At 40.7% G+C, this 10825-nt stretch overlaps 1 pseudogene; it reads left to right on the top strand.

Annotated features, from left to right (window-relative positions):
- The first annotated feature begins 3660 nt into the window (after window positions 1-3660).
- On the top strand, window positions 3661-10439 carry LOC121479380 (annotated as a pseudogene).
- Window positions 10440-10825: the final 386 nt, after the last annotated feature.

The raw sequence follows: 10825 nt of genomic DNA, 5'->3' as shown, positions 1-10825 counted from the left end.
GCCACCCAGGCACCCCAGTGTAGTAAGTTATTTTAAATGCTTTCATTTTTCAAACATTCTAGGGAGTCATTATAGTTTAACATTGCAACCTATTATTTATTTACTTACTTAAGAAAATGGAAAAAAATAGATCAGAACTAAGGTCATTTTTTAAAAAATTCTGAGTTTGCCTATTCATATAGTAACACTATGGATTGATCAACTTTCCTTTTTCATTCTTTTTCTCCCATGCCTTTATTTTAAAGGCAGCAAAAGCTCAACTACTCAAACTCCAACTTTCCAAACTTTGTTGCTACTAGAGATATCCATCTTCTCACTGTTACCACTGTAAGTAGATGTTGCTGAGTCTTTTTTTTTTTTTTTTTTTCTAAATGTTTCCTACTTCTTTGGGCAGCCCTCGTGGCTCAGCAGTTTAGCGCAGCCTTCAGCCCAGGGCCTGATCCTGGAGACCCAGGATCGAGTCCCATGTTGGGCTCCCTGCATGGAGCCTGCTTCTCCCTCTGCCTGTGTCTCTGCCTCTCTCTCTCTCTCTCTCTCTCTTTCTCTCTCCCCCTCATTAATAAATAAAAATCTTTTTTTAAAAAAAAAGCTGTAAATGTTTCCTACTTCTTTTTGCCTCAAAAATGATGTAAGGCCTCAGTCACATCACACGATGTCACAGCCTTCTTGTGACATAAGGCAATAGGATGTGTATGTGAAGACCTAAGAAAGATCCTGGATCCGGCTGACATTAATTGTAAAACTGTACCAATGCTAGAGTGAAGATCTCCAATTTCTAAAAAATTATTTCTGATGTGATCCCAGAAAGCATCAGCAGAGAGTGAAGAAGTGAGACACAGAAGGAGAATATATAAGTAAGGAACATTAACCATTATCAGAGATAGGGATAGAACTTTGGAATAGCTTCTGAGAGACCCAGTTAAGGCTCTGTCTGGCCAGCAGCTTCTGAAACGTACAATCTAAGGAGGAATGAGTAAATCCTGTGGTAAAGTGCTTGTTTTCATAACTCCTTCACCATAAATCTCAAATCCTTGGACATTGGTGCTGGTTGAGGCACTGAAGGCAGAAAAGTAAATCCATATTGGAGATAGTTTATAGTACCAACAAGGATTGTTGAGGGTATAATACAATCAACTTGTCATCAAGTGACTGATTGGTCTCTAATGAACTGTACCCAAATCTCTGATAGTTAAGTGTAGCACATGGCCTCAGCAAGTATAAATTAGCACCATTCCCAATTCCTATTATTGACTGGTCTAGAGAAAATAGCTCTCTTCTCAACAATATTGATGTGCCTTCTACTATTACATTCTCTATCACTTTAGAGAAAGGAATACCCTCTGACCCCTACCAGAGAACACAGTCAGCTGCTTGATTCTCTAGCATTACATTCTAAAGTCATTCTAATATACCTACAGTACTAAGACTTCAATCTGTCCTTTAACAATTTCCAAAAAAGTTCTTCCAAGAAAGTGTGAGGACTCAATCTTGAAACTCAGGAGAGTTCTCCATTCAATAAACTGTCTTTTCCTGCCTTAAATTCCACTTCCCACACTCTACCACAGTTTAGCACTTTTAGCATTCATGTTTAAGCATGCTCTCCCAGTTTATACTGTATATAATATATAGATTCTATAACCCATTTCATAAATAATCCCTCTCTTCATCAAGTATCTACCAGGAAATCCTTATTCCATGTCTCAGTAGTCATTCCTTCCCCACAGGGCCCTAACATCAGTGTAGGAGCCTTGCCATGACCATAAATTCAGCTCACTTCATACTTCTGTCAACAATCTGTCTTTCCACTATTGGAAGAGTCTTCATATCATACCAAGCTAAACTGACAGCTGGCTGCCTCAGGCCTGTTGCTTTTATACTACAAGGTTCTGTTGCAGTTGTCATATGCCAACTAACACCATATCGTTATATATACAATTTCCCCCTATTTCCCAAGAGCTAAAGGTCTTCCCCGAACTAACGCATCTCTTCCCTGTAACCCATTCCAGTTCACTACAGGTGAGACTCTTAGCATAAAAGAAATTTATAACCCTACCTATGGCTTATCCCCAGTTATAGGGTCCTTGATGCCATATGGCCGGCAACTAATCCAATTCCAGAATTTTGTCTTGAAGGCCTTCTCCTATGAGCATTTTTGGTACCAATTGTCTATTTGGATTCCAGAAATAGCTGCTGAGATAGATTCAGGGTAGAGACTTTATTTGAGAGATGATCCCAGGAAGCATCACTAGGGGAGTGGGACAGTGTGATAGGAAGGAGAAGGAAACCAATAAAAGATGGGTGGTTGGGCTAGTTATCAATTTGGGCAAGTGGGATCAATTCTATTAGGGCTGTTGGGGAAGATAATATCATCACAACAAGGGGTGGAAAAGCTGAGGTATTTACCCGCTGAGTCTCCCTCTGCCATTGCTGGAGCTATACCTGTCCTGTCAGCTGGCCTGTACATAAAGCAAGCATCCTCCACAGCTACCCCAAAGCAGCAGACAGCCACAGGCATCCGCCATAAGCAGCCCTTGGGGTGTAGATATGTGTACGGAGGGACATAGGAGGGACATGAGCTAGGTCTATTTCCACAGGGAACATCTTTCTTTTCTCAGAAAACTAAGAAAGGTATAATTATGCCAGGTAGAGAAGTCTACTTCTGGTGACATGCCAAAGCAAAATAGGCAACTAGGTATATAAAGTATGATGAAAAGTGCCCGAGAACTACTTTCTCTAAACATATTTTATCAACTATCCCCTTGTTCTGGTGCCTGAAATCTCATTTACTTTTATTCCTTTAGCCTAAACTCTTGATATTTTTTTGTACAAGAGTAAGTTATACCTGGAAAGAATCACACATTAAACCATCATAACAATGAAATATAATGCATAAAATAGGAAAATGATGGTGCCATTTAACTACCAAACTGAAGGTAGATTCTGGCACTGAGGCACAAAAAAAATCACAAATCTCTTTAAAAGTTAAACATCTGGAGATGTTCTTAAATCCATAAATTTAAAAATATGTTGATTTTATAAATAGATGCCAATCAGTCTGTTAAACTCACTAACTGGCTACATGACTCATTCCAACATCATAGCCTTTACATAAGCATTTTATGTGCTATTTCATTTAATGCTAAACAGAGATGATGGCCTCTATTCTGTTCTCTAAGTGCCTTTTCTCTCATTGTCTCCCAATACCTGTATCTGTACCCAAGTATAAGGTGCTACCGTTATGAGTAAAAAACATAACGCAGTACTTTGGTATACTCAACTTGTTTCTTTTTTAGGAGTTCAGAGGTAAAAACACTCCTGCCTTCCATATGATAGGTCCCCCCTGCCCAAAAAAAGAGAGTATTTTACTTAGAGAAAATTTTGGGATTTCCTCCTCTAAGTCCTTCCATGCAGCTATTATTACAGTAAAATAGTACTGAAATTACCTTTTTCTTAAGTGTCTACTTTCAGCAAGCAGAAAAGGACCACATTGGGGAAAACAGAGAACAGGTATGTGGTGTTCCTTACAGGACAGCTCTGAAATGTTTTCAGAGAGGACACTTGCAGTTTTTGAAGATACCTGTATAATGGGGTCCTAGCCAGGATCAGATGGCACATCCAAATAATAATTTGAGGATTTAATTAAGGAAAAATTTTACAAAAATGAGGGTAGAACTAAGGAAACCACAAGGGATAGTGCAGTATCTCATGCCAACACCACCCATAGGTTTGAAGGAGCAAAGGGAGCAGTTACAGGATCCCAGTGACCCAGAAAGCCAGAAAAAGCTGGGGAAGACTCCTACAGAAGCTAATAATTCTGTCAGATGATCCAGCCAGGCCATGGAGACCCTGCCAGGAGAAAAGACAATGAAATAAATACCCTTATCTCTCTCTCTCTCTCAATCTCCCATTGGTCTCCTGCCAGGGCTTTCTACACGTTACCCCAGCTGAAGCCAGACAATAAGGGGATGCGTTGACGGAGTCTGCACAAGTCAGCCTTTCAAGGCATAGAGTAGGATGCAAAAGGATGGAGAGTAAATCTGAGAGAGCACTGGAATATTTCCTGCCCACTGCTCTTATTTTTATTTGGGGAAATCCACCCATATATTAACTTGGTAAAATTTAGGGACCACCTTCCAATAAAGAAGGTTTAAAATTAGATATTTGTTCCCTATGATTCCTGAAAGCTATGCTTCATCAGTCAGGTGCTCATGCCAGGAAAGTTGAGCAATTTTAAAATTAATTTTGACTGTCTAGGGGAAGTAGTCAGGTGCTGCCAGTAGCAGCCTCCACAGTCGAAGGGCAGCAGAGCCAGTGGCAGATTCCAGTACCCAGTGGGGGCAGCCTTGGCCCTATACCCACAGATATTTCCTTAGATGACCTTGCCTAGGCTTCTAGCCATTTAGGTTTTCTGAGTTTTTCTGAGTCTATTTCTCTAGCTTCCCTATTATATTTGCTTAGCTTTTTTACCCACATAAGTTGTTTGGCAGCTCAAATTCACCAGAGACCATTTGTGCTTTCTGTAATAAAGAATTCTGATTATTGGGGAAAAAAATGATACCATGAGTAGGTTGCAGAGGTGACGTTGGAGGGACTACCATGATACACATGGCTCCAGGGTTATACCCCAGTGATCTAACCTTAAACAATCTTGGTAAATAAGAAGGAATTTAGAAGTATACATCTTGCTTAATTAGGGCTGAAAACAAAAAAACAAACCAAATTTCATCTAGTATTCTAGATGAAACGCAACACGCAGAATGACATAGCACAACTATGATTCACATTGTACTTACAGTAAATCTGGAACAAAGAACTCATTGAAGTCTTGGAGAAACTGAGCAAGTGCCATAAGAACAGTATGCCAGAGGGCAGCCTGGGTGGCTCAGTGGTTTATCGCCGCCTTCAGCCCAGGGCCTGATCCTGGAGACCCGGGATCGAGTCCCACATTGGGCTCCCTGCATGGAGCCTGCTTCTCCCTCTGCCTGTGTCTCTGCCTCTCTCTTTGTGACTCTCATGAACAAATAGATAAAATCCTAAGGAAAAAAAAAAAAAAGAGGGGGAGGGACAGGGAAATGGAGAGAATCCCAAGCAGACTCTGTGCTGAGTGTGGAACCCCATGTGGGGCTCAATCCCAGTACCCTGATAGTTTAATCACTAACTTTATTGTGATAGGATATTATGACATGTACAAGAGTATCTCTAACATCAGCATAAGCACAATTTAAATGTAAAATACTTTCATATAGGGATGCATGGGTGGCTCAGTGGTTGAGTGTTTGCCTTTGGCCAAGGGTGATAACCTGGAGTCCCAGGATCAAGTCCTGCATTGGGCTTCCCACAGGGAACTGCTTCTCCCTCTGCCTGTGTCTCTGCCTCTCTTTCTGTGTCTCTCATGAATAAATAAATAAAATCTTTAAAAGAAAATAAAAAATAAAACACTTTCATATATAATCTTGATTCCTATTAAAAAGCCATGGAATAGAGGAATCAATTCATAAATAAGAGGAATGTAACAGTTGAATAACCAATATTAATTTTTAAATGTGTAGTGAATCTGAAATAGCAGCGTAAGTCAATAAAATTAAGATGTTCTAAATCTGAATTTTTTTTCAACACCACCTAACCTTCCTATCGCCTCACTTCATGCAGAAATCTTTATGGAGTCCACTTGAGATTTTCACTCTCTGGCTCTGGTTTGTTTAAATCAGTTACCATCCTGTTTAACTTCCATCTCAAGGTGTTCACAGACCATCTTAATTGCCTCACTTGGGCCCTGACGGCTTGCTCCCAGAAGCTTGCTCAGCTCCCCAGGGACTGACAGCTAGGACAGGGCATGAACTATTTATGGCAAAAGAGCCTTTGGTGGCAAGTAGTTGTCGGATCTGGGATGATCATTTTTGGCAGGGGAGATCCCTTGGGTTTACTTCTTCCTATGAGTATAGTCCCCTCTGCTTCCCACACATTGAACTGATGGTTTTGTACCACTTAACCTTTGGCTCCTTCAATGAAATTCTCTGTGTGTACTTTGTTACTGGTAAGCACGTGACCCTTGCTTTCAGCCTCCCTGGGTCTACAGGAATTTGTGGATCACTTCCATGCTACCCTAGTAAAGTGGGAAATCAGGGGATGATCTGCAACCACTCCTGCGTCCAGACTTCCTCATCATGCTGCCATGTTTCTTATTCTACCATCCACGTTTCAGTGTGGTAGGACATCTTTGTGGGTTGATACTTACAAATTCAGTTGTAAGATATTTTTTCTAGTTCTCAAGCCCCACAACTTCAGGAGGAACTCTGGCATATCTACTCCCTCCTTTTGAGGAATCACTGGGTGGGGGCAGGATACATGTGTCTTATACTTTCCTCCCCATCCTCAGAATTCAAAACCAGGATATCTCAATAGCCCCACTATTAACATTGTGAGTTATATAAATCTTCGTTGTAGGTGTGGGCGTCCCATGCACATAGGATGCTTAGCAGCATTCTTGGCTTTTGCCCACTATTATAGTACATCCCCAGTTGTGACAGTCTCCAGACATTACCAAATGTCCCGTGTGGGAGGCAAAACTATCCTTCACTGAGAACCACTGCTCAATACTGACTATACCCCCTGGTATAAAGGTAGTCTGTATATGCATAGTATGAGTTGAAGAAGGAATATAGAAACCTGCTCTATTAAAATCTCTACAATCTATACTGTCTCATCACTCAATGGTATATCATTTGAAACCCAGTGCTTAAAAAGATCTGGGGATTCTCTTTTCACAGAGTAGACTGTATTCACAGGAAAACACCTCCATTTAACTTTAAAATCTGTAAGGGCCAACACATGGCCTAGAAAACCAGGTTGAGAGCACCTTCAATTAATTCTTCACATACTACCTTGTCCAGGTTCCAGCACACATAGTTTGAGAACCACGGGAAATAGACACACATTGTAGTTGTTGTTTTTTTTTTTTCTGTTAAGGATTATAATGGTCTTGTTTAATATGGATGTTGCTGCCTTCTGAAAGTATAATCCTATGTTTCTGAGTCTAAAATTATAGCATTAAGATATTAGAAAAATCTCATAGACTTTGAACATTCCTTCAAGGAACTCACATCTGACTGCCCCTCTAGCCATCCCTCTTTCTTAATTCACAGACCTTTAAAAAGGAGTCTACATTTATTGCTTTAACTTCCTTATTTCCTTTCATTCCTTAATCCATTGCAATATCACTGTTTTCATACCACCCCACTACAACTGTTGCTGTTAAGATCACCCCCTACTATATCCAATATATACTCTCCTGGCCTCATTTTTTTTGTTTCTTGACCTCTCCATATTTTATATGAAGACCAGTTTGGTGTACCATGAGTGGCCTAACATCAGGCAATGCTAGGACAACCACTCTGTCAATTCCCTCTCATTTTCTTTCAGTGCTGGATGTTGCCCACTTTTTGGTATCTCGGAGACTCTCTGTTGCCTTGTTTGGCACACTCTGCTTGAGCCAGGTGACCCTGGGTACTTCTGGGATGACTATCTTCTACTGCTTCCTCTAAATTAACTCCTAGCCCTCTCCCTTTGCTCTGTGCCCTGAGAAGCAGACCTTTAAGTCCTGTATCAACGAGCTCCCATGCACTATGGCTTCCTTTGACCTGGTTTGGCCAATAGGATCACCAGTAGAAGTGTAAAGAGAAGGGATAGAGTCAGATCAGGTCATTTATTCCCCTCCTATGATGTCTACTCTCAAGCTGGGTGTGTCCCTCAATAGATGGACACTTTCATGGCCACCTGCCTCTTATCTTTACATCTAGATTTAGGTGGGTGACCTTTACCTTCTCTCATCTATTTAGGTCCAGAAAGTGTGATAATTTTATTGCTGTTAGTAACAGTTTCCTTCAATATCCTTTTGATTTCCTTTTATCTTGCCCATACTTTTATAATCTTTCTGTCTGTAAATACACCCTTCCGAAATTATTCTAACTATTATTGAGTGCGTCATGGGTTTCCTCCTGGGACCTTGAATGAGATACCCACCAATATACTATTATGGCCCTGTCCTTTTCTCCAAGATCACAACATGCATACACAATTTTCTACTGACTGTATATAACCTGTGGACTCCATAGGAACTTCGAATTCAACATGCCAAATTGAGTTTATTATCCTTTTTCTCTCCAAAGCCACATTCGCAGAAGTTAATCTGAGTCTTCCATTTTCACTCTATGTATGGATTAATTGAATCATTAAATTGTATGAAAATGGCTTCCAATCTGTCCTACTTCATCCTTACTATCCCTCTCTTAGGCTAGGTATTATTGAATGTATCATTTAAACTATGAAAATAACCCTTTAATCTTTCTCTCTATCACCTGGCTCACTACTAGTGGATTTTCTCTTCCACACTAATAATGTGAACTATCCTATCTTAAATAGCTGACCCAGAAACTTTTCTAAGCTATTTTCTCTAAGCAAAAAAAAAAAAAAAAAAAAAACCTCCAAGTATCTTACAACTTGTTACTCATCTCCTGATATGGTTGCTCTGCAGTCTGATACCCACCTACCAAGTTCTTCCCTCCTGAATTTCTTGAGATGCCAAATCCACATCCTCTAAACATATCATCTCATCTTGTTTCTCCACATTCTTGTACATGTTATTTTACACATGTTGTATTCATTAGGTGAAGATCTCATCATATTTTATTTATTTATCAGCCCTGTCTGTGAAGCCTTACTGATCTCAAATAAATCTCAATACTCATTCCCCTGTACTACATATGTAGAAGGTGATAAATATGATAATATACTTTAATTACTCACATTTTTTATATGTTGCTAAACTTGAACTCCTCAAGGGTAGAGATCATTTTTAAAAACCACTTCATGTTTCAGAGAACTGAAAGTTCCTTATCAAAAATTATTGATCCATCAGACTGATCACTCTTTACACATAGAGAACATATTTTTTAAAAATAAAAATTTTACATTTAGTTTTCAAATAAATCATTTTTGGCAGGTTCTCTTATACTAACCTAAGAGTTTCACTGTAAGAAGCAACAACCTCTCCCCCGCCCCGCCCCCGTCTGCTCAGTAGCCACAAAGCAGGAACCATACATGAATGCATCTCCATCCATGTTGGTCAGGCTGGTATCTAGAATGGCAGTGCCTGCTGGGACCCCTATTGCCTGTAACATGGCATCCAGCCCAAAGGTCAAGTGCCAAATAGCACTACAGGAGGAGATGACTCCTTCAACACCTTCTTCAGTGATATGGGTGCTGGCAAGCATGTGCCCAGGGCAGTGTTTGTAGACCTGGAACCCAATGACCATGGTCATTGATGGAGTTCAAATTGGCACCTATTGCCAACTTTTCCACCCTTAGCGGCTTGTCACAGACAAGGAAGATGATGCCAATAACTGTGCCCAAGGGCGCTACACCATTGGCAAGGAGATTATTGACCTTGATTTGGACTGAATTTGGAAACTGCTGACCAGTGCACAGGTCTTCAAGGTTCTTGGTTTTCCACACTCTGAAGGTGGGACTGGTTCCAGGTTCACCTCTCTGCTGATAGAATGACTCTCTATGGATTATGGCAAGAAGCCCAAGTTGGAGTTCTCCATTTACCCAGCCTCGCTCCCAGGTTTCCACAACTGTAGCTGAGCCCTACAACTCCACCTTCACTACCAGGAGCACTCTGATTGTACCTTTGTGGTAGACAACAAGGCCATCTGCAACTTCTGTAGTAGAAACCTTGATATTGAACACCCAAACTACCTAACTTTAACACCTTATTAGCCAGATTGTGTCCTCCATCATTGCCTCCCTCAGACTTGATGGAGCCCTGAATGTCAATTGGACAGAATTCTAGACCAGCCTGGTACCTTATCCCCATGTCCACCTCCCTCTGGCCACATATGCCCCTGTCATCTCCGTGGAGAAAGCCTACCATCAATAGACTTCTGTAACAGCGATCAGCAATGTATGCTTTGAGCCAGCCAACCAGATGGTGAAATGTGCCGCTCACCATGGTAAATACATGGCTGGCTGCCTGTTGTTCCATGGTGACATCATGCCCAAAGATGTCATTGCTGCCATTGCCACCATTGACACCAAGCATACAATCCAGTTTGCGGACTGGTGCCTCCCTGGCTCCAAAATTGGCATCAATAGCCAGCCTCCCACCATGGTACCTGGTGGAGGACTGGCCAAAGTACAGCCAGCCATGTGCATGATGAGCAACACCACAGCCATTGCTGAGGCCCGGGCTCACCAGGACCACAAATATAACCTGATGTATGCCAAGCGTGCCTTTGTTTACTTTTATGTGGATGAGGGCATGGGGGAAGGAGAATTTTCTGAGCCCCATAAGAATGAGGCTACCTTTGTGGGATTATAAGGAGGTTAGTATGGATTCTATTGAAGGAGAGGGTAAAGAAGGGGAGGAATACAAAAGTTAAAAATTTTCACAAAAGTGCTGCTTTTATATATAGGCTTATTCTATCTTAAACATTGAAAAGTTGTGTTTTAGTCAGCACTTGTACATAGCAGTATATACTCTCATGTACAATTAATCTGTTCTTGAAAACATGATGCTTTCAGACCCAAGCTGTCCGTATGTCTCATGGTTTGAATAAAATATTCTCTGTCTTAAATGAAAAATCAAAAAACAAAAAAAAATTAAAAATAGAAAAACAGACCTATTTTGGGGTATTGTCTTTAAACAAGTTTCCAGTCTAAGTAATTATAACCAAAATAGAAACCTTATTTTCCTATTGGAAGAGAGAGATTTTGGGCCACATACCAGAGGAAAGAAATCTGTATGTAGGAATGATGATTTCTTAAA

The sequence above is a fragment of the Vulpes lagopus genome, chromosome 20 (genome assembly GCF_018345385.1).
Source record: "Vulpes lagopus strain Blue_001 chromosome 20, ASM1834538v1, whole genome shotgun sequence".
NCBI lineage: Eukaryota > Metazoa > Chordata > Mammalia > Carnivora > Canidae > Vulpes > Vulpes lagopus.
The sequence above is the reverse complement of the archived record's forward strand: the minus strand, read 5'-3'. Positions and strand labels throughout refer to the sequence as shown.